The 25,112-nt window shown below is 39.7% G+C and overlaps 1 protein-coding gene and 1 pseudogene across 11 annotated transcripts in view; both read left to right on the top strand.

Moving 5' to 3' along the window:
- Positions 1-25,112, top strand: part of MAGI1 (membrane associated guanylate kinase, WW and PDZ domain containing 1) — a 712,862-nt gene that overhangs the window by 250,587 nt on the left and 437,163 nt on the right. The gene's annotated exons all lie outside the window — the stretch shown is intronic.
- On the top strand, positions 6,897-8,001 carry LOC119506885 (annotated as a pseudogene).

Below are 25,112 nucleotides of genomic sequence, written 5' to 3'. Positions count from 1 at the left end.
GTTTAGATATTTCATATGAATGGAATCATACAATATTTGTCCTTTGTGTTTGGTTTATTTCACTCAGCCTAATGTTTTCAAGGTTCATTCATGTTGTAGCATGTTTGAGAACTTTTATGGCTGAATAAAATTCTTCTTTTATGTATATACCACATTTTGTTTCACCATTAATCTGTTGATGGACACTTGGATAGTTTCCATCTTTTATCTATTGTGAGTGGTGCTGTTACTTACATTGGTTATTGGTAGTCACCTATCTGAGTCCCTGTTTTCATTTCTTTTGGGAACATTCCTCAGAAATGGAATTGCTGGCTTGAATGGTAATTCTGTGTTTAAAGTTTGCAGACCGCCAAATTGTTTTCCACCACAGCTGCACCATTTTACATTCTCACCATTAATTTCAGGGGGTTCTGCTTTCTCCACATCCTCGCCATTACTTTCTGTTTTCTGTTTTTTATTTGATTTAATTTAAATTAATCAGTATATGTTTGACAGGGGAAATATTTTTGTCTCCGCGATTATGTATTTGGTGGATGTAGCCCTGAATAAACAGCCTTTCCTTCTTCCTGCCTCTTCTTATTACACATTAAGATGACAATATATTCTCAAACACTAGTGCCAACCCTTTTTCAAATTTGTCAAATGTGTTAGGAAACCAAGGACTGAGTTACAGCTGCCAATTTTCCCCTTCTCTCTTAGTTTGCCATAGCTGTCATGACAGATATCACACAGCGTGTTGGCTTAAACAACAGGAAACTATTGGCTCACCATTTTAGACGCTAGAAGTGCAATATCAGTGTGTAGACAGGGCTTGCTTTCTCCCAAAGTCTATTGCATTCTAGTGGTATCTTCCTGGCAATCCTTGGAGTTCCTTGGCTTGCATCTCTGCCTCCATCACGTGGCAATCTGCCTCATTCTCTGACATTTTCTAGTTTCTGGCTTCTCTTTCCAAGTCCCAATTCTTTTGTTTATAAGGACTTCAACCATATTGGATTAAGGGCTGTCCTCATTCATCTTAACTAATAATAATATTGTCAAAGGTCCTATTTACAGACACCATGGGTACACATGCAAAGGAATAAATACAGATTTACACATGTCTTTTGTGGGGTCATGATTCAACCCCCAGCAGCCTGCCCTCTGGACCCAAAAGGATATGTTCTTCCCACCAGCAAAATACATTCACCATCGCAACATTCCAATACTAAGTCATTTCAGTGACAACTCTAAGTTCAAAGTCTCATCAAAATCAGTTATTGATGTGGTCTGTCCTGTGGCAAAATTCCTCTCCATCTGTAGACCTGTGAAACCTAGAGAACAAGTTATCTGCTTCCAAAATACAACGATGGGACAGGTATTCCTGTCCCAGAAGGGAGAAATTGGAAGGAGTAAAAGGGTCATGAGTCCAAAGCCCTGGAAACCAGCAGTGCAAATTCCATTAGATTCCAAGTTCTGAGAGTCATCTGTGGATTGAAGCTTTGTCCTCTGGGCCTGTTGCAGTGGTCATCTCACCTTTCCAAGAGCTGGGACAGTGGCCACACTCTCCAGAAATGCTAGGGAGGAAGCCCTGACTCTGCCAAATATGGAGTGGAAGGTCTGCCTCCAGTCACCACAGTGGAAGGCCTACTCCCTCTAAATGCCTGGGCAGAAACCCCACCAAATGTTGGGGCAGAAACTCACCCTATCCAAGGCTGAGGTGAAAGCCCCTCTCTCTTGCTCCATGGAAATCTCTTATGCCCAGACCTCTGCTTCCAGGTTTCTATCCTTGATATCATTTTCTTTTATTTCATTTCATCTCTTTCTCTTTCAATTCAGGTTGGCAGTATTTCTGCTCATACAGAATTCTCAAAAACCATGCCAGCTTTCCCAATCCAAGGATGTCCAAGCCATCTGACAAAAGGATCTTGCAGAAATCCTTCCTGGGTAATTGCAAGTTAATCCTGACTTCCTCTGAGATGGTTGATTGGATCCACAAGTTATATGCTTAATATCCTTAGCCATATCCTCAGCCTTACCCTTGTCTAAAGTCCTGTTCTCTGGGAATTCAACTTTCTGGAACTCAGGGAGGGCCCTGATACAACCACTTCTGGCCCTAGCGCCAGAGTACTCTACATGGATAGGCTGAGAATCTCCCAAATCATCAGTTGTCAATTTCTTTGTGCTTAAGAGTTCAGTCCTTAATTTGTCTCTTTCCTCTTGCATTTTACCAAAAGCAGCAAGGAGAAACCAGGCTGTGCCTTTCACCCTTTGCTTAGAAATCTCAGCTAAATATCCAAGTTCATCACTTGACGATTCTAGCTTCTCTTTGACATCTGAACACAATTTCACAAGTTCTCTGCACTTGATTACAAGGATTGGCTTTCCTCCAGTTTCTAGCAACACATACATCATTTCCTTCTGAGGGCCCAGTGGAAGCCCCTGTAACATCCATATTTTTACCAACACTCTGTTCGTGATGATATATATGTTTTCTCTAAGATATAGAAACTTTCTCTACAGCTCTCCTCACAGCAATCCAGGTTTTTGTTTTGTTTTGTTTTGTTTTGTTTTCAATCAAGCACCTCAAAATTCTTTCAGTCTCCAACCATTACGCAGTCCACAGCCACTCCCCCATTTTTATATAGTTGTTACAGCAGCACCCCACTTTACAGAACCAAAACTGTCTTAATTTTCCAGGCTGTTATAACAGATACCACATACAGACTGGCTTAAGCAATGGGAATCAGTTGGCTCACAGTTTTGGAGGCTAGAAGATCAAATTCATGGTGTCGGCAGGACTATGCATTTTCCTAAGTCTGTAGTGCTCTTGTGGTAACTTGCTAGCAGTCCTTGGGGTTCCTTGGCATGTATTTCTGCCTCCATCACAGGGAATCTGCCTCATTCTCCACCGCCTTTTGGTTTCTGTATTCTATTTCTATGTCCAATTTCCTTTGCTTAAAAGGGCTTCACCAACTTGAAAGGTGAAATCACTGCCCTCCCCCCTACGTGGGATCAGACACCCAGGGGAGTGAATCTCCCTGGCAACGTGGAATATGACTCCCAGGGAGGAATGTAGACCCGGCATCGTGGGATGGAGAACATCTTCTTGACCAAAAGGGGGATGTGAAAGGAAATGAAATAAGCTTCAGTGGCAGAGAGATTCCAAAAGGAGCCGAGAGGTCACTCTGGTGGGCACTCTTATGCACAATTTAGTCAACCCTTTTTAGGTTTTAAAGAATTGGGGTAGCTGGTGGTGGATACCTGAAACTATCAAGCTACAGCCCAGAACCCATGAATCTCGAAGACAGTTGTATAAAAATATAGCTTATGAGGGGTGACAATGGGATTGGGAAAGCCATAAGGACCACACTCCCCTTTGTCTAGTTTATGGATGGATGAGTAGAAAAATAGGGGAAGGAAACAAACAAACAAACAGACAAAGGTACCCAGTGTTCTTTTTTACTTCAATTGCTCTTTTTCACTTTAATTATTATTCTTGTTATTTTTGTGTGTGTGCTAATGAAGGTGTCAGGGATTGATTTAGGTGATGAATGTACAACTATGTAATGGTACTGTGAACAATCGAATGTACAAGTTGTTTTGTATGACTGTGTGGTATGTGAATATATCTCAATAAAATGAAGATTTAAAAAAAAAAATGGTCTTCAGTCCTACTGAATTAAATCCCGCCTTCATTCAGTTTGGCCATACCTTAACTAATAAGAACAGTTTCAAAGGTCCTCTTTCCAAATGGGTCTACACGCACAGGTTTAAAGTTTGAATGTGTCTTTTGTGGGGGGATATGTTCAATCCCAACACCTTCTTAGCTTCTTAATTCTGTGGTTTGCTTGGTAATTCATGCTCCCTTTACATGTAATCAATAACAGATCTAACTTGTAAGAAAAAGATTAGAGTTACCTGTGTCTGCTTTGGCTTAGGAACATACTTGTCACTTTCAAAAGATAGATCTATTTTGGACACCTTAAGGAATCAAGAATTTTTCCTCTGTGGTGTGAATAAAGTTCATTAGACTGTGACTTAAAAAAAAACAGGCTTGTGTTCCCACAGGAGAACTGTTCATTTAAGTAGACCTATAAATCTTAAGTGGAATTTTTCTGGGAAGGGGCAGAGGCTGTCTAATTAGGGAAAAATCTATCAACTGACTGCAGTTCCTGCTGTTAGAAAGCAGACTCAACTTTACCTTTCCAAGGTTTCATTTTAAATCATCTCACAGTTACTTATGCCAGAAAATAAAGGTAAAAAAACACCACATTGCTAGATTAAGGATGTGTTCTGGAACAATGTTGACTGATTCAATGTATGCAATCAGAAAGTGCCCCCCTCCTTACCTTCCTTGCCTGAGCCGTTCTAGAAGTTAGTTGGGACTTCTTGTGTCAACTTCAAACCAGCATCAGTCCATTTGTTCACATTTACATGGAGAAGAGGCCATCGACCTTAATGCTGGCCAAACCCAGAATATGATGGAAGAGGTCATATCAGCAGTAATGTGTGCTGAAGCATAAACTTAATAGTGGAGGAAAAATGAAAGCAGTTAAGTGGTTATCCTCTGTAATTCTAGAACATGACTCAGCACAGTACAACTTTTTAGAAAGTCAAGAAATTTTCATTTCATTGGTTAATACAGGTTAATACAAGGTTTCTCAACCTTGGCACCATTGACGTTTTGGACTAGGTAATTCTTTTTTGTGGGTGTCCTGTTGCCTTGTAGGATGTTTAGCAGCATCTCTGGCCTCTACCCACTGTATGCCAGAAGTACCTTCTTAGATGTGACAGTCAAAAATGTCTCCAGATGTTGACAAATGTCTCCTGGGAGTTGAGAACCACTGGAATACATTGGAGTCTTTGAGACCTTGTTAATAGGAACTTTAGCTGAGATGAGAATTGTTCATCTTTTCAGAAGTTACTAAAAGTGAAAATAAATTTCAACCTATTGGCTTTATTCATCTTGGTAATTTTCTGTTAAAAAAACGTTTATGGCAATGGCCACAAATCCAAAAGTCATAAAATCACATAGATCTGAGTTTGAGTTCTAGCTCCAGGACTTGAGTGCCCTTGGGCAAGTTAATGTTTGTGTTTCCTTATTTGTAAAATTGAGATAATGTTAACAATCATCTAGGTTTATAGTGAGGATTTCGTGAGATTGAATATGCAAAGTGCCCCATATGGAGCCTGGAAGGTGATGGGTATTCAACATGGTGTTTTCTTTTATCCCTTTCTACATTTCTCAAAACATTTTTCTTTTTAAATTGATGACTTCTTTATAAAGTTAGTGCTATACAGTGTGTCTCACGTGGCTATTTTGAGGCTTTAAAGAATATTGTATTTAAAATTGCCTAATTTGTTGTAAGTGCTCAATAAGTATTCGATGCATGAATAAATGATCTCATCATATAAATTATTGTGCCCACCTCTTTAATCATGGTATTACCAAATTCTCAAATAACACTATACCAGTGTTAGCTAAAATGTACTGATTGTTTACTATTTGTCAGGCATTTTGTGAAGTTCTTTATATATTTTTTTTAACCTCATTCTTCACCAAAATCCCCTGAGATGGGAACTATTATTATTATCTCCATTAAAAAACATTACACAGAGGCCCAGAGGCTACACAAATCTCAATCAAACAAGGGATTTGATGCCAGCTGTGTACATTTGTGCCCAGTCCTTTAGGAGACTGAACATGTTTTTCAAGTCCATTTGGTATTTACCCCCTGTATGGTCCCTGTGTTTTAATAAACTAGTGATAGTGAACTTAAAGTTTATTTTCCTTTATTTAATTTTTTCTTGCCATGTAGCATTTATTTGGTGTCAGTAACTCTTTTAAGTACTCTACAAACGGTAACTAATTAAACTCTTAGAACAATCTCCTGAGGCAGGTACTATTAGTATTGCAGTTTTACAGATGAGGAAACTGAGACACAGAAAGTCTAAAGTTGTTTCCTAAGGTCACACAGTTAGTGAGCATATAACTTACAGTCAGTTCTCATTATTTACAGTAGTTATGTCTATAAATGTCAGTGTGAACACTGTATTAGTGAATACTGAACCACTGCTCCTAGGGAAAATACAGAGTTAGGTTCCTGCAAGCCTCTGGTCACAATATTTGAATTAACTCATCAGTACTTAACCTTGTTTTATTTAAAGGCACCTTATTTAATATGTACTGTTGATTGGGTAACCTTATACTCACAGCCAACAGCACTGTAACTCATGCCTGAATGGAGCTTATCTGACACACATACTTTCTGTGTAAGGCACATCCCAGCCTCCTTCCTCTTAGGAACACTAGATAGTGCTCCATCATTGCAGCCATTTTAAACAGTGAAATCACCAACCCAAAGGACAAAAATGTGAAAAACATGGCTCTAAATATACTGCAAAAAGGACACTTGTTTACAGTATGAAAGGTAGCAGAGTGCTACCTTGTTCAACGTCAGCTGGAAACGTGCATGTCAGGCAACTCAAATTTTTTTGCCGTTCTGCACATTTCCACCAATGACCATGAGATTGGCTGGAGCGTTGATTTGGTTACAAATAAGTTTTAGGGAGTCGGTGGATTTGCAGATCACATGTATATCGTTGCTATATATGTATGTAAAAAATAGAATATTTGCATTTACAAATGAGGTTATTTTGGAATCAGGCAAGTTTTTGGTTTCTGTGTTTGCCTTTTACTCATACATTCTTTATCCATTCACACACTGTTCCACCCTCCCACCATCTCCCCACAGCCTTTTGTTGAGTATCTCCTATGTTCCTGACATGATACTATGCCCTGGATGCCCTTCAGGGACTGTAGGTAGATTAAAAATAAGGAGAAGCTGGGAGTGGGGCCGGGGGCGGGGCTGGAGGGGGCTGGTTCGGTGCGGGGGCCGTTGGCTCCAGACAAATAAACATGGAGTCCATCTTCCACGAGAAACAAGAAGGCTCACTTTGCGCTCAACATTGCCTGAATAATCTATTGCAAGGGGAATATTTTAGCCCTGTGGAATTATCCTCAATTGCACATCAGCTAGATGAAGAAGAGAGGATGAGAATGGCAGAAGGAGGAGTTACTACTGAAGACTACCGCACATTTTTACAGCAGCCTTCTGGAAATATGGATGACAGTGGTTTTTTCTCTATTCAGGTTATAAGCAATGCCTTGAAAGTTTGGGGTTTAGAACTAATCCTGTTCAACAGCCCAGAGTATCAGAGGCTCATGATGGATCCTATAAATGAAAGATCATTTATATGCAATTATAAAGGACACTGGTTTACAGTTAGAAAATTAGGAAAACAGTGGTTTAACTTGAATTCTCTATTGACGGGTCCAGAATTAATATCAGATACATACCTTGCACTTTTCTTGGCTCAATTACAACAGGAAGGTTACTCTATATTTGTTGTTAAGGGTGATCTACCAGATTGTGAAGCTGACCAACTCCTGTAGATCATCAGGGTCCAACAGATGCAGCGACCAAAACTTATTGGAGAGAAATTAGTTCAACTAAAAGATCAGAGAGTCCAGAAAACAGACCTGGAATGAGTCTTAGAAGCAAATGATGGATCGGGAATCTTAGATGAAGATGAGGAGGATTTGCAGAGGGCTTTGGCACTAAGTCGCCAAGAAATTGACATGGAAGATGAAGAAGCAGATATCCGCAGGGCTATTCAGCTCATTATGCAAGGTAGTTCTAGAAAGATACTCCACAGACATCAGGTACAAATCTTACTTCAGAAGAGCTACGAAAGAAGAGAAGCCTACTTTGAAAAGCAGCAGAAGCAGCAGCAACAGCAGCAGCAGCAGGTGAATCTGCCAGGACAGGTTTCACATCCATGTGAAAGGCCAGCCACAAGTTCAGGAGTACTTGGGAGTGATCCAGGTGATGTGATGAGCGAAGAAGACATGCTTCAGGCGGCTGTGACCATGTATTTAGAAACTGTTAAAAATAATTTGAAAACAGAAGGAGATTAATAACTTTAAAAAAATTATTTAGATATTCATACTTGCCAACATTTTTCTTTGTGATTGCGGCATAGGGACCAATTTGGTAATGTGTCAAAGAGAACAATGTTCAACAGAGGAAGTAAGACGTTTTTAGTGTGGTTTGCAAACAAAATGATGAAAAGGTGAAAATGCATTGGTTGTAGGACTAAATGATCCCCAAGATACTACCCAAAGAGGCATTCAGCAATTAAAGAAATTTAAAATAGTTTTCTAAAAAAAAATAAATAAATAAGGAGAAGCTACAAGGCCTTATTGATCTTGTACAAATCATGAGAACTGTGCAGTGCAGACAAAACCCGGGTAAGAATGAAGCAGACCTAGCATGGGTAGAAGCAAAAGCGGCTGCAGTGCAGAAAAGCCTGATGGAAGAGATTGAATGACTTTTTGTTCATGAGTCACACAAATGTCTTTCAGCTGCTCCAGGCTGGAGGCCCCATGAATGCATGTTTTACATTAAATCTTTGGTTATTTTGGGGGGGCACCTTTTTTTGTTGCTGTCATGATTTTTTTTTTCATGATGATGCTTGAAAGCTGGCATTAATTATTGTAGCAGTGTGTCTGCCCAGAGGTTTCCTGCAGCTGCCAAGAAAACCAAATATTAGAGGAGAGTCAGAAAATTGCCCCAGATGTGTTCTATTATAGTTTAGAAATCAGCCTTTACACACCCGAGGTCCATTTATAATGTAATGTGTTTAACAAGGAGATCTTTAATTTTTTTTTTTTTAAAGAAGGTTTACCATTTGAAAAAATGTGTTTCTTGGGACTAAGAGACTATGAAAAAATTTTTGGAAATACGTCTTCCATTGCTCTCTCACCTCATTGCTTTTTTGACATTAATGTTTTTGTGGCTTTTTTTAAAAAAAAAATGAAAGTGAGATTTTAATTAATGGAAGTTAAAACATTCAGAAACCATAAAAAATCCAGCTGTCTAACTCAGTGGTATTTCATGCAGCAAGTAGCAAAAGATGCTGCACTGATTTCTTTTTTTCTCTCTGTACCACCCATGGAGCAGACAGGGGGATAACTAAAAGACTACATTCATGTAATTTTCTTGACTAGATTTTCAGTACACTGTAAGTTGAGGTTTTATGTGGGTTTTTTTCCCCCAGGGAAGTCAATTTTGTTTAATTTATTTATATGTAATGTATGTTTATCATAGAAAATTATAATGTGCTCTTTAAAAAAAACCCATACTCCTACTACTTATAATCACAATTAACTCTTTGTTGTATATAATTACAGATTTTCTCTATGCCTAGCCATTCACATGTATTACATGTTTTCTTTATTTAAGACCCCATCTATTATAATGTATATCATTATTCACTTGAGTAAACAGCAGCTTTTTTTTGGGGGGGAGGCACATTATTGTATCAAATGCATTCATAGATCAGAAGAAACATAATGATTTCATAAAATTTAGAAGGAAAAATGCATTTCAGGTCAGTGTCTACACGTTGTATCTCTGTGACTGTTGGAGTGATAACTGAAAATTTCAGCTAATGTCTATTGAGCCCTTTATTACGTATGAAGCACTAGGAACCTCATACATTATCTAATTCAATTTCCACTACTATCTTGTGACATTGATAATGTTTTCATCTTTTTTTATAGATTAAAAAACTGGAACTTAGGAAGGCTAAATAATTGGCTCATAAAGCTAATAAAATATTTCAGCCAAAATTGAAACCCAGGCCAATTTATCTCCCAGACACAGTTCCTAACAATGTGTCCCTCTGCCCAAGTTTATCTCTGTGTCCCATGAAAGGCCCAGGATATACCTGCAGAACCAGCTGGCACTTCGATTGATTGTTTTTGCCGTCTCTTATTTAAAGTCACTTGTGATTTTTATATTCTATCTAAATGGCCATCGTTGAATGGGAAAGTACTGTGAGCATGCTATCTGATGTAGTAGCAAATGGGCCCCAGAGTGCATCCATAATAAAAACAGTAGGGGGCGGATCTGCATGCATCTTAGACTATGTGAACAAAAGCTTGACACACAGTAAAGTTTTAGGAGATGAATGTCAGTAGTACTTTCAGATCCTTTTTCAGATCCTTTTTTTTTTTTTAATTCAATTTTATTGAGATATGTTCATATACCATTCAATCACCCATGGTGTACAATCAGCTGTTCACAGTACCATCTTATAGCTATGCATTCATCACCCCAATCTATTTTTTTAATCTTCATTTTATTGAGATATATTCACATACCACGCAGTCATACAAAACAAATCGTACATTCGATTGTTCACAGTACCATTACATAGTTGTACATTCATCACCTAAATCAATCCCTGACACCCTCATTACCACACACACAAAAATAATCAGAATAATAATTAAAGTGAAAAAGGGCAACTAAAGTAAAAAAGAACACTGGGCGCCCTTGTCTGTTTGTTTGTTTGTTTCCTTCCCCTACCTTTCCACTCATCCATCCACAAACTAGATAAAGGGGAGTGTGATCCCCATAGCCCTCCCAATCCCACTGTCCCCCCTCATAAGCCACATTTTTATACAATTGTCTACAAGATTCATGGGTTCTGGGTTGTAGTGTGATAGTTTCAGGTATCTACCACCAGCTACCCCAATTCTTTAGAACCTAAAAAGGGTTGTCTAAATTGTGCATAAGAGTGCCCACCAGAGTGACCTCTCGGCTCCTTTTGGAATCTCTCTGCCACTGAAGCTTATTTCATTTCCTTTCACATCCCCCTTTTGGTCAAGAAGATGTTCTCCATCCCACGATGCCAGGTCTACATTCCTCCCCGGGAGTCATATTCCACGTTGCCAGGGAGATTCACTCCCCTGGGTGTCTGATCCCACATAGAGGGGAGGGCAGTGATTTCACCTTTCGAGTTGACTTAGCTAGAGAGGGCCACATCTGAGCAACAAAGAGGCATTCAGGAGGAGGCTCTTAGGCATAATTATAGGGAGGCCTAGCCTCTCCTTTACAGCAACCGTCTTCCCAAGGGTAAAACCTATGGTAGAGGGCTCAACCCATCAAACCACCAGTCCCCTATGTCTGTGGTCATGTTAGCAACCATGGAGGTGGGGTAGGCGAATACCCCTGCATTCTCCACAGGCTCCTCAAGGGGGCGCTACATATTTTTTTCCTTGTTTTTTTTTTTTTTTAACTTTTTTTTCTTTTTTAAATCAACTATATGAAAAACAAATTCAAAAAAAAAAAAAAAAAACAATAAAAGAACATTTCAAAGAGACCATAACAAGGGAGTAAGAAAAAGACAACTAACCTAAGATACCTGCTTTACTTCCGACCTGTTCCTACTTTACCCCAAGAAAGTTACCTAATATAGCAACATTTCTGTGAACTTGCTCCTACTACATCCATCAGAAATTAACAGACCATAGTCATTCCTGGGCATCCCCAGAACGTTAAATAGCTTATCTGTTCTTCTTGGATTATTGTTCCCCCTTCCTTAATTGCTCTCTATTGCTAGTTCCCCTACATTCTACATTATAAACCATTTGTTTTACATTTTTCAAAGTTCACATTAGTGGTAGCATATAATATTTCTCTTTTAGTGCCTGGTTTATTTCGCTCAGCACTATGTCTTCAAGGTTCATCCATGTTGTCATATGTTTCATGAGATCGTTCCTTCTTACTGCCGCGTAGTATTCCATCGTGTGTATATACCACATTTTATTTATCCACTCATCTGTTGAAGGACATTTGGGTTGTTTCCATCTCTTGGCAATTGTGAATAATGCCGCTATGAACATTGGCGTGCAGATATCTGTTCATGTCACTGCTTTCCGATCTTCCGGGTATATACCGAGAAGTGCAATCGCTGGATCGAATGGTAACTCTATATCTAGTTTTCTAAGGAACTGCCAGACTGACTTCCAGAGTGACTGGACCATTATACAGTCCCACCAACAATGAGTAAGAGTTCCAATTTCTCCACATCCCCTCCAGCATTTGTAGTTTCCTGTTTGTTTAATGGCAGCCACTCTAATCGGTGTTAGATGGTATCTCATTGTGGTCTTAAGCTGCATCTCTCTAATAGCTAGTGAAGCTGAACATTTGTTCATGTGTTTCTTGGCCATTTGTATTTCCTCTTGAGAGAACTGTCTTTTCATATCTTTTGCCCATTTTGTAATTGGGCTGTCTGTACTATTGTCATTGAGTTGTAGGATTTCTTTATATATGCAAGATATCAGTCTTTTGTCAGATACATGGTTTCCAAAAATTTTTTCCCATTGAATTGGCTGCCTCTTTACCTTTTTTGAGAAATTCCTTTGAGGTGCAGAAACTTCTAAGCTTGAGGAGTTTCCCATTTATCTATTTTCTCTTTTGTTGCTTGTGCTTTGGGTGTAAAGTCTAGGAAGTGGCCACCTAATACAAGGTCTTGAAGATGTTTTCCTACATTATCTTCTAGGAGTTTTATGGTATTTTCTTTTATATTGAGATCTTTCGTCCATTTTGAGTTAATTTTTGTGTAGGGTGTGAGGTAAGGGTCCTCTTTCATTCTTTTGGATGTGGATATCCAACTCTCCCAGCCCCATTTGTTGAAAAGACCATTATGACTCAGTTCAGTGACTTTGGGGGCCTTATCAAAGATCAGTCAGCCATAGATCTGAGGGTCTATCCCCGAATTCTCAATTCGATTCCATTGATCTATATGTCTATCTTTATGCCAATACCATGCTGTTTTGACAACTGTGGCTTTATAATAAATAAGCTTCAAAGTCAGGGAGTGTAAGTCCTCCCACTTTGTTTTTCTTTTTTAGAGTGTCTTTAGCAATTCGAGGCATCTTCCCTTTCCAAATAAATTTGATAACTAGCTTTTCCAAGTCTGCAAAGTAGGTTGTTGGAATTTCGATTGGGATTGCATTGAATCTGTAGATGAGTTTGGGTAGAATTGACATCTTAATGACATTTAGCCTTCCTATCCATGAACATGGAATATTTTTCCATCTTTTAAGGTCCCCTTCTATTTCTTTTAGTAGAGTTATGTAGTTTTCTTTGTATAGGTCTTTTACATCTTTGGTTAAGTTTATTCCTAGGTACTTGATTTTTTTAGTTGCTATTGAAAATGGTATCTTTTTCTTGAGTGTCTCTTCCATTTGTTCATTTCTAGCATATAGAAACATTACTGACTTATGTGCATTAACCTTGTATCCCGCTACTTTGCTAAATTTGTTGATTAGCTCTAGTAGCTGTATCGTCGATTTCTCAGGGTTTTCCAGATATAAGATCATATCATCTGCAAACAATGACAGTTTTACTTCTTCTTTTCCAATTTGGATGCCTTTTATTTCTTTGTCTTGCCAGATTGCCCTGGCTAGCACTTCCAGCACAATGTTGAATAACAGTGGTGACAGTGGGCATTCTTGTCTTGATCCTGATCTTACAGGGAAGGCTTTCAGTCTCTCACCATTGAGTACTATGCTGGCTGTGGGTTTTTCATATATGCTCTTTATCATATTGAGGAAGTTTCCTTCAGTTCCTACCTTTTGAAGTGTTTTTATCACAAACGGATGTTGGATTTTGTCAAATGCTTTTTCAGCATCTATTGAGATGATCATTTGATTTTTCTCTTTCGAATTTTTAATGTGTTGTAATACATTGATTGATTTTCTTATGTTGAACCATCCTTGCATGCCTGGAATGAACCCCACTTGGTCATGGTATATGATTTTTTTAATGTGTCTTTGGATTCGATTTGCAAGTATTTTGTTGAGGATTTTTGCATCTATATTCATTAGGGAGATTGGCCGGTAGTTTTCCTTTTTTGTAGCATCTTTGCCTGGTTTTGGTATTAGATTGATGTTAGCTTCATAAAATGAGTTAGTTAGTGTTCCGTTTTCTTCAATGTTTTGAAAGAGTTTGTGTAAAATTGGTGTCAGTTCTTTCTGGAAAGTTTGGTAGAATTCCCCTGTGAAGCCACCTGGCCCTGGGCATTTATTTGTGGGAAGATTTTTAATGACTGATTGGATCTCTTTCCTTCTTATGGGTTGATTGATGTCTTCTATTTCTTCTCTGGTCAGTCTAGGTTATTCATATGTTTCCAGGAAATTGTCCATTTCCTCTGCATTATCTTGTTTGTTGACATACAGTTGTTCATAATATCCTCTTATAATTTTTTTAATTTCTTCAGGATCTGCAGTTATGTCACCTTTTTCATTCATTATTTTGTTTATATGGGTCTTCTCTCATTTTGATTTTGTCAGTCTAGCTAGGGGCTTGTCAATCTTGTTGATCTTCTCAAAGAACCAACTTTTGGTGATATTTATCCTCTCTATTTTTTTTTGTTCTCTATGTCATTTATTTCTGCTTTAATCCTTGTTATTTCTTTTCTTCTACTTGGTTTAGTATTGGTTTGCTGTTCATTTTCTAGCTTCTTCAGCTGATCCATTAGTTCTTTGATTTTCGCTCTTTCTTCCTTTTTAATATATGCGTTTAATGCTATAAATTTCCCCCTCAGCACTGCTTTTGCTGCATCCCATAGGTTTTGGTATGTTGTGTTCTCATTTTCATTCGTCTCCATATATTTAGCAATTTCTCTTGCTATTTCTTCTTTAACCCACTGATTGTTTAGGAGTGTGTTGTTTAACCTCCAGGTATTTGTGAATTTTCTAAGTCTCTGATAGTTAGTGACTTCTAATTGTATTCCATTGTGGTCAGAGAATGTGCTTTGAATAATTTCAATCTTTTTAAATTTATTGAGGCTTGTTTTATGTCCCAGCATATGATCTATTCTGGAGAAAGTTCCATGAGCACTAGAAAAGTATGTGTGTCCTGGTGATTTGAGATGTAATGTTCTGTATATGCCTGTTAAATCTAATTCATTTATCATTTTATGTTTAGGTTTTCAATTTCCTTATTGGTCTTCTGTCTGGTTGATCTATCTATAGGAGAGAGTAATGTGTTGAAGTCTCCCACAATTATTGTGGAAACATCAATTGCTTCCTTTAGTTTGGCCAGTGTTTGTCTCATGTATTTTGTGGCACCTTGATTGGGTGCATAGACATTTACGATTGTTATTTCTTCTTGTTGAATTGCCCCTTTTATTAGTATGTAGTGGCCTTCTTTGTCTCTCAAAACATCCCTGCATTTAAAGTCTATTTTATCTGAGATTAATATTGCTACACCTACTTTCTTTTGGCTGTAGCTTGCATGAAATATTTTTTTCCATCCTTTCACTTTCAATTTCTTTGTGTCCCTGTGTCTAAGGTGAGTCTCTTGTATGCAACATATTGATGGTTCAATTTTTTTGATCCTTTCTGCCAATCTATATCTTTTAATTGGGGAGTTTAATCCATTTATATTCAACGTTATAACCGTGAAGGCATTTCTTGAATCAGCCATCTTATCCTTTGGTTTATGTTTGTCATATATATTTTTCCCCTCTCTCTATTAATATCCTTTATTGTACCCATACTGAATCTCTTTAGTACTGAACCTTTCTCCAAGTCTCTCTGTCCTTTCTTTGTTTCTCTGTCTGTAGGGCTCCCTTTAGTATCTCCAGTAGGGCAGGTCTCTTGTTAGCAAATTCTCTCAGCATTTGTTTGTCTGTGAAAAATTTAAGCTCTCTCTCAGATTTGAAGGAGAGCTTTGCTGGATAAAGTATTCTTGGTTGGAAATTTTTCTCACTCAGAATTTTAAATATATCATGCTGGGGAGGCGGGGCAAGATGGCGGAGTGGTGAGGAGCAGAATTTCGTCTCTCCCCTAGAGCAGCTGGCAATTACCCAAGAACTATATGAAACATTGTTTTCGGGGTCTCCAGTAACGAGTCACACATTCGACACATGTTTGGAATTGGAGGAAAAGCTGAGATCGCAGCGAACATTGTAAGTTCCCCGGACCACGGGTCTGGCGCCCCTCCCCACCCAGACCTCACAGACTGTCTTGCTGCCGGCTCCCTGAAAGGTGGGGGGGGACCAAAAAACAGCAATCTGCTGAAGGCAAGAAGGGAGGCTCAACCCAGCCTCAACTGCAGAATTAATTAACAAATTAATTAACTAACTTTGGGAGCTGGGGTGCTAAAGAAGGGCTGGGATCCGAGAAGTGGGGGCACGTAAAAGCGGGCACCCATTCCCAGACTCCAAAAAAACCATTTTTTTTCCCCCTACATTTTGTCCCTTCTGGCTTCTCACTGATCCCTTATCTTTTTGTATTTCAATAGCCCCCAGCAGGGGTGGAACTGAAGTGGTTGGAGAGTAATTATCAGACAATAGCCCAAAGCATATCTTTAAATGCTCTATTCTGACACTGACAAAACTTCCAGGCTGGGGAAAGACTTTTAAAAGAGACTCTTTTTTTTTTTTCTTTTTCCTTTTTTCTTTTTCTTGATTTCTTTTCTCCTTTTTTTTTTTTTTAAATCTAAAAGTAATATATGTGGTTATTTTCTATCGGAAAGCCCAGGTTGAGGGACTAGGCTGGGCTTGGGGGAGACAGAGTACCCACAGTGTCTTTGAATTCCGTATTCACTACTGAAGGCCTCCACCCCCGTCTTTAATTGGCAACTCAGGCTGACTAAGGAATCTACCTGGAGAGGCCCCAAAGAGGAGAGGGGAGAAGGGAATAGTTCCCCTGAGACACAACTTGAGTTCTGAGGATTGGGAGAGTGGAGGGAGGTCCAGCTCAACTGGCAGTCCTCCTGCTGGGAATTCAGACCCCAGGGGCTGGAATTCAGATTCCGGCTTCAGTCAGCTATGCCCCTGACAGGATTAGAGTCACCAGGAGAACTAAAGTCTACATACCTCCTTACACTGGTGGGGGAGCTGCGTCCTGGCCAGCGCCACCTGCTGGACAGGAGAGGAAAAGCACCAATTCTAAAGGCCTCATAGGAGGGTCTCATTCTCAGGAAAACTCCATACCCTCCCAATGAGACCTGGGCCTCACTAGACTGGGAAAATCTGACTAGGGTCGACCGTATTTGAGGAGACTCACTCACAAAAAGGTTACATAGAGGCAGAGCAAGAAACAGAAAAAACAAGAGGGGAGAAATTCTGATCAACTAAATAGAACCTAAGTTAGAGGTCTAGAATAAGTTGAACTGAATAACAGAGGCCAGAGAACAAAGCCAACCAACAAGAAAACCACTAGGTAAAAGACAGAAAACAAGCTCCAAAATAAACTAATCAAGAGAATCAGATGCCTAGACAACTTAAGATACCAAGCCATACCAGGAAACACGAAAACATGGACCAGCCAAAGGAACAAACTAATAGCTCAGCTGAGACAGAAGAGTGGACGCAACTAATGCTAAATAAATTTGATGAAATGAAGGAAGATATAGCAAAAGAGCTGAAGGATATAAAGAAGACACTGGCTGACCATAAAGAAGAATTCATAAACTTAAAAAAACAAATGGCAGAACTCATGGGAATGAAGGCCACAGTGGAGGAGATGAAAAACACAATGGAGGGACACAACAGTAGATTTGAACAGGCAGAAGAAAGGATCAGTGAACTGGAAGACAGGTCATTGGAATTCATACACACAAAAGAACAGATGGTGAAAAAAATGGAAAAATATGAGCAGGGTCTTAGGGAGCTGAGTGACAACATGAAACGCACAAATGTACGTGTTATGGGTATCCCAGAAGGAGAAGAGAGGGGAAAAGGGGCAGAAAGAGTAATAGAAGACATATTCACTGAAAATTTCCCAACTCTTATAAAAGACAGAAAATTAGAGATTCAAGAAGTACAATGTACCCCAAATAGAATAGATCCCAATAGACCTACTCCAAGACACTTACTGGTCAGATTGTCCAATGTCGAAGACGAAGAGAGGATTCTGAAAGCAGCAAGAGAAAAGCAATCCATCACATACAGGGCAAGTCAATAAGACTATGTACAGATTTCTCTGCAGAAACCATGGAGGCAAGAAGACAGTGGCATGATATATTTAAGATACTGAAAGAGAAAAACTGCCAACCAAGAATTCTATATCCAGCAAAACTTTCCTTCAAAAATGAGGGAGAGATTAAAACATTTTCAGACAAACAGACACTGAGAAAGTTTGTGAATAAGAGATCGGCACTACAAGAAATACTAAAGGGAGTGCTCAGGCTGATAGGTAAATGTATCGTGCCACTACCTTCTCGCCTCCATGGTGGCTGCTGAGTAGTCACTACTTAGTCTTATGCTGTTTCCTTTGTATGTGGTGAATTGCTTTTTCTCTTGCTGGTTTCAGAACTTGCTCCTTCTCTTCTGTGTTTGACAGTGTGATCAGAATATGTCTCGGAGTGGGTTTATTTGGATTTATTCTATTTGGAGTTCGCTGAGCATTTATGATTTGTGTATTTATGTTGTTTAGAAGATTTGGGAAGTTTTCCCCAACAATTTCTTTGAATACTCTTCCTAGACCTTTACCCTTTTCTTCCCCTTCTGGAACACCAATGAGTCTTATATTCGGACGTTTTATATTGTCTATCATATCCCTGAGGTCCGTTTCAATTTTTTCAATTTTTTTCCCCATTCTTTCTTTTATAGTTTCATTTTCCATTCTGTCATCTTCTAGGTCACTGATTCGTTGTTCAACTTCCTCTAGTCTTGTACTATGAGTGTCCAGAATCTTTTTAATTTGGTCAACAGTTTCTTTAATTTCCATAAGATCATCTGTTTTTTTATTGAGTCTTGCAATGTCGTCTTTATGCCCTTCTAGAGTCTTCTTGATTTCCTTTGTATCCCGTACTATGGTCTCATTGTTCATCTTTAGTTCTTTGAGTAGCTGCTCTAGGTGCTGTGTCTCTTCTGATCTTTTGATTTGGGTGCTTGGGCTTGGGTTATCCATATCATCTGGTTTTTTCATATGCTTTATAATTTTCTGTTGTTTTTGGCCTCTTGGCATTTGCTGAACTTGATAGGGTTCTTTTAGGATTTGTAGACCAATTGAAGTCCTTATTTCTAATTTATCAAATCTACAGCTTCGTGGAGTACACTTTCTCTAACTAACCAGCAGGTGGTGTCCACGAGCCACCTGTTCTCCACAAGCCAGTTCTCCCCTGCTTTGCCTTTGTGGTGAGTGTGGGAGTGAGTCTTGTGGGGTCCAATTGGTGTACCAAGCTTGCGTGTGTCGTTGGTGTTGCCCGCCCTGTATATGGGGTGTGTTTCTGGGGAGTCAGGGAGTGGGGGTGGCTCTAACAATCAAATCTCCCTGGTGATCCTGGAGTTTTAAAGCTGCTGCAATAGTCTAATCCTTCAGTTCAGTCCTGCCACAGTTTGTCTCTGCCACTGACCCACAAGTCCTTGGTATTGGCGTATGGCTCCTGAGACTTGCAAGTGGGTCCCTCTTCTAGGCCGTGCACCCCCTGGTCCTCTGTTGAGAGATGACTGTGCTATGTCACAGGTGAGTGGCGTCCCCCCAGGGTGTTTCTGGGCTGCTGGGCTGTGTAGGGAGGCTCCCAGTTTGCTGAAATGTTGGCTGAAAGGGGCTTTGTTAGTTCACACTGCTCCACCTTCCCAACTCTGGGACAATCAGCTGAGGTTGCAGGGAAGGCTAATGTCCACGCCCAGTTTTGTGGTGTGTGCCTGTTATTTGAAGCACTTCCATCACACTGGGTTGTCTGGGGCAGCTCTGGGCTATGGGGCTGGCAATGGGCAGGAGTGTTTCCTGTCCACCAGGATGATGGCTGTGAGCGGACACCCCCTTTTCTTGGGAAGTTGTGTTTAGTGAATTTTCTCAGCCACTGGATTATTGCCTTTTGTCTCAGAGCTCTCTTAGTTCTGCTCTTGTCCTGACCTGTCCAAGTTGCAAGTCTTTGAAGCTTTCTGTATTGAGCTTCTTAGAGTAATTATTTTAGAAAAAGAAAAAAGGATTAAAAAAAAAAAACAGGGCCCTCCTCACAGATCTAATGGGTTATTGAAATGCTAAGAGACAAAGCAATTAGGGCCTTTAAGGAAAGGTCCACAGGGCAGAGAGATCAGCTTTTCTTCAGGATTTGCATATGAGCCTCAGGGCTTGAGTTCTGCCCTTCCCCTTTCTATGTCCACCAGAACTCTAAAAATCCTCTGCTTTTATTTTGGAGTTTTTGGTGCTGTTTTTTTCTATGCCTGTCTCCTCTCTGCTGGGCTGGCTGCTCTCAGATTCTCTGGTGTCTGGTCTCAGTCTATCTATGTTTGGAGTTTGGATCAGTAGAATGAGTTTCCGATAAGGGCTGCCACTACAGTTCTCCCTTCTCCTTCCCGGAGCTGGCAGCCCCTCCTCCCACGGGACTGCGCCTGACAGGGAGGGGTGCAGGTCCCCTGGCCACAAAAACTTACAGATTTCGCTGATCTCAGCAGTTCGACGTGTTCATGAGTGTTGTATGAAGTATGCCCAAAGTCAGATTGCTCTGTGGTGTCCAGTCCACACAGTTCCTTGCTTTCTACCTACTTTCCTGGAGGAGTAACTAAAACACACAGCTCACTAGTCCGCCATCTTGCCACCCCAATCTATTTTTGAACATTTTCCTTATACCAGAAAGAATCAGAATAAGAATGAAAAATAAAAATAAAAAAGAACACCCGAATCATCCCCTCATCCCATCCTATTTTTCATTTAGTTTTTGTCCCCATGTATCTACTCATCCATCCATACACTGGATAAAGGGAGTGCAAATCACAAGTTTTTCACGATCACACTGTCACCCCTTATAATCTACATTGTTATACAGTCGTCTTCAAGAGTCAAAGCTACTGGGTTGGGGTTTGGTAGTTTCAGATATTTACTTCTAGCTATTCCAATACAATAAAACCTAAAAAGTGTTATCTATATAGTGCGTAAGAATGTCCACCAGAGTGACCTCTCGACTCCGTGTGAAATCTCTCAACCACTGAAGCTTCATTTCATTTCATTTCACATCCCCTTTTGGTCAAGAAGGTGTTCTCAATCCCATGATACCGGGTCCAGATTCATCTGTGGGAGTCATATCCTGCGTTGCCAGGAAGATATATGCCCCTGGGAGTCAGATCCTATGTAGAGGGGAGGGCAGTGAGATCACCTGCCAAGGTGACTTAGTTAGAGAGAGAGGGGCCACATCTGAGCAACAAAGAGGCACTCAGGGGGAGACTCTGAGGTACAATTATAAGCAGGTTTAGCCTCTCCTTTGCAGTAACAAGCTTCATAGGCGCCAGCCCCAAGACAGAGGGCTCAGCATGTCAAGCCGTCAGTCCCCAGTGTTTGTGAGAACATCAGCAACATCTAGGTGAGGAAGTCCAACACCTCTTTCAGGTCCTTTTTCACCCAGACCTGGGTATCCAAAGTAAGAGGGAACCCTTTGCTCCACGAAGATTTTAAATGCAGGACAAATTTTTAGAAACTTATTACTCCAGAGATATTGCAGGCCAAAAATTGTGCTCATTTCAAACATGTTTTCAATAAACTCACGGTTGAAACACTCACAGGGAGCTAACAGAGCTTACCAGTGATGTAATATATATCTTCCATGCCTTGGAGTTCAACATCAAAGATGATAACAACCATGTCACCCGCCTAGGACTCCCATGCTAGTCTAAAACCACATTTTGGCCCAGATGGAATTATTTGTCAGAAATGGAGCAAGAGTTCATTACATACTAATTTATTAATTCACTTTTTACTATATTAGCTAGAGAATCTGGGACTAGGAAAACAAATGTCCATGGGCCACTTAATTATTAGGTTGGTTAGGATTATGGGGATATTTAGTGTTTAATGTCTGCAACAGATGTTATTTATCCTTTGGAATTTTCTCTTACTGTGAATTCTTCGTATTTGTTCTTTGGAGGAAATTATTCTAATTTGTAATTCATTTAGCAACCACAAGTAATTCACATTAAAAGGAAAGTACAATGAGATATAAACATTCTAATCTTTGTATCTAATTACAAAAAAGTCATTAAAATTAATGACTTAAGTATAATTAAGGCATAATCAGCCTAGTTGAGGTAGTCTTAGACCTGAGAAATGCAAATGAAAGCATAGTTGTATTTTCCTTCTGAATTCACCATGTTCTCTAGAAGGCAGTTTTGTGAACATCTAAATCATATAGCAAGTTCAAAGGTGATTGTAACTTACAATTCCAAGGCCTATCACCATCACATTCTGCAGAGCATTCCAAGCCAGTGTCCTTCTTTATACAGTGGGAATGATGTTCATAGACCTGGTTTATTGTGTAATGGTTCCTCCCACCCCCCCTCAGTCATTAGTCTTTGGGGGATGTTGGTTGTTGTTTTAGTATATTATTCTTTGGTCATAGCGACTTGGTTGGTGGAAAGTTGGATGTTCATTTTTTGTTTTTAATTTTCCATTTTATGGGGGGGAAAGTAATAGCTCACATTTATTGAGAACTACACGGTGTCAGGTAATTTTCTTAATAGACACACGATTTTTTTTATGTCTCACAACAAGCCTGCCAGGAGATGTCTCCATTTAACATTTGAGAAAATTGAGCCCTGAGAGTTCAAATAACTTTTTCAAACTAAGGAGGCAGCAGCTGGTTATCAGTCTGGATCTTCACCCACTTCTGCACATTCCATTCCTTCTGTCCTTTACTCTGTTGCTCTAATATTCCATTTCTCCCTGTCACATTTTGTAACCTCCTTAAATTGTTATGTTAGTAACTGCTTTCTGTGCATTTTTTTTCTTTCACCTGTGAAGGCAAGAAATCCTTACTAACATGTTTAGAAATCGGGAACTGGGTCACAAAAGAAGGTCCCTGGCTGATGTCTTGTCCCAAACAGACTCCTTGATAAACACTACCCCTAGTTTGCCTGCAGTTTGCTGGCTTCTGGATTGTGAGGCTTTACCCAGGACTCGGCATTCTGCCTCTCTTCTCTTCTCTCTCTGCTCCTTGTGCATTTTCTCTGGGTTTGCTTCAGTTTCAGGAAGGTCTCGTCCATGTAGCAGCTCCTGGCTTACTGCATTGTCACAGCTAGTGATTCCAAGGAAGGCACTGCCCCTACCTTCTGCCATCATCATCATCCTCGAGTAGAACTCAGTTGGCGCTGTGGGGTCACATGACTGTGTCGGCTGATCGGCCAGCCTGGCTCACGGCCCTGTGAGGGATGGCTCCTCTTGAGACAAGGAAGGGCTGGCTTTTCCCCACAGGCTGATGTCGCTAAGGGCAGACTCTTGAGTGTAGAATCATAAAGTAGAATGACGGAAGTCTTTATTTTGATAAGGGAAGAGGAAATTCACCCCTACAGGGAAAGGCTCAGGCCAGGTATGTTACGTTCTATTAAAATATTTACAACCATAGATATAAGTGGACTTCAGACACCATCTGATGCCCTGGTTCTCATAGTGTGATCCAGACAGTGCTGGGGATTCATGACTTAGACTAAAGTAGAGTAAAGTAATGACAGTCTTACTGAGTAAAAAGTTAAATCCATTCAACTTTTTCTCTTATAAGTTTCTCAGAATTTTTATTGCTTACTATATATAGCTTGCTTTTGAATGCTAGCAGAAATAAAACAATATGAGCAAATGGCAAATAAGTATTATCCAACACATTTGAAGAAGGCTAGTCATATCTTATTTTGAAAGCAAGGGTTAAAAAGTTTTTGTAGAAATGCAAACTGATAGTTGTGATTTTATATTGCATAGTTGCAGAATTATTCCTTATAATTATTGTGAAATGAAATATACCAGTATTTCTCCATGTTTTGAAAGAGATGCTCAACCACCTGAAAAAATTGAGAACACCTTCAGGATCCCCCCTCCCCGCCCCACCCCGCCCTGCATTCACATATCGGAACTAGTATTTGCTTAATATTCTTTACATTGGCTTCCTTAAAAGTAAAAGAATTTACTAAACAATAACACTCATCGATAAATGAAAAAACCAGTAGTTTTCTAATGCTCATTAAAATAATTACGTAAACCTTTAAACAATTGTCAATGTAGCTCTTAAAATCGTCTCTCATACCCTCCTCCTCACTGCCCACATTTTTGAGAAACACTCAGGGCAAACAGACATCATTTACAGAAAAGCAAACTGGGGCACGTGGAGTAACTTGTCTTTGTTAAGTGTTGCCAGGTGTGATCAGAAAGAACAAGGCCTGACCAACAAGCTTTCTATCTGTACCTGGCAAGATGGTTCTGAGATTCAGTTTACCCAGTGTTGGTTCTCTGGGTAACCAAAAGGACAGAGATCAATACACAAAAGCATTTTGTAGAGTAAAGGGTGTTTGACTAATTTTGTCATAAAATTCGGAAATTCTGATTTCAGTGTTTCCAGCAGGCCATCTTCTTTTGGAATTGGAGGATAGTATAGAGTCACTGGGAAAACTTAAGCGACCAAAAACATCTGGTCCCAGTGGTTACACTTGTGCAGGCAGAAGTTTAGAAAAAAACCATGGTAAGCCGAGAGAGTGGTCTCACTGGATGTATTTTCTTCTGCCACCTCACCTTCTCTGTGTCCTCAGTAATAAGGTGCTTGAGTGCTATAACAGTGTTTAACAGCCCAGGATAGCAGTCTCCAGGTGGCTGCATAAATCTGCAGGTTGAAACTTTCATTTGGAAATGAACGTCTTTACCCAAGGTCCCTGTTGGGTACCGTGACTTTAGTTAGTGACGATAAAGCTATGTGCTTTATTGGAAAAGTGAGGCAAGATGGGGAAGCTCCTCCCTACCACCCTCCACCACCAAAATCTGAACTCGAAGGGGCCTTTTAACCTTCAATATCCTCAAGTCAAACAGAGAAATGGTACTCATTGCAGAAGATCAAATGAGGTGGACAATTAGAATCACTTACACTGCTTTGGCACTCAATCTTTTTAAGTTGCTTTTATTTTCATAACAACGCAGAGGTAAGTAAGACGTTATCATCTGTGGATGTGCTTTGAAAAATGTGTAAAATGTTGATTTTTCAAAGGCACCGTTACATAGAGACAGTAACCACATATCTAAAATGAGGCAGATGCTTATTCCCTTGGTGTCCAGATATGTATGTAATCAACAGCTGGATCTGAATCTTCCTGCCAAGTAGAATAAGGAATGGCAGGTTATAATATGATTTAGAGACAAAGGCTTTTTATACTTTCATTTGTATGTGAATTACCTGGGAATCTTGTTAAAATTCAGTTTGTAGCTGGGGTGGGGCCTGAGATTGTGTATTTATAATAAAATCACCCCACTTTGAAGGACAAAGTGCATGAAAAAGGAGAGCCCATTTTTGTAC

The sequence above is a fragment of the Choloepus didactylus genome, chromosome 1 (genome assembly GCF_015220235.1).
Source record: "Choloepus didactylus isolate mChoDid1 chromosome 1, mChoDid1.pri, whole genome shotgun sequence".
In the NCBI taxonomy this organism is placed as follows: domain Eukaryota; kingdom Metazoa; phylum Chordata; class Mammalia; order Pilosa; family Megalonychidae; genus Choloepus; species Choloepus didactylus.
Note: the sequence above shows the minus strand (reverse complement) of the source record. Positions and strands in the feature narration are given on the sequence as shown.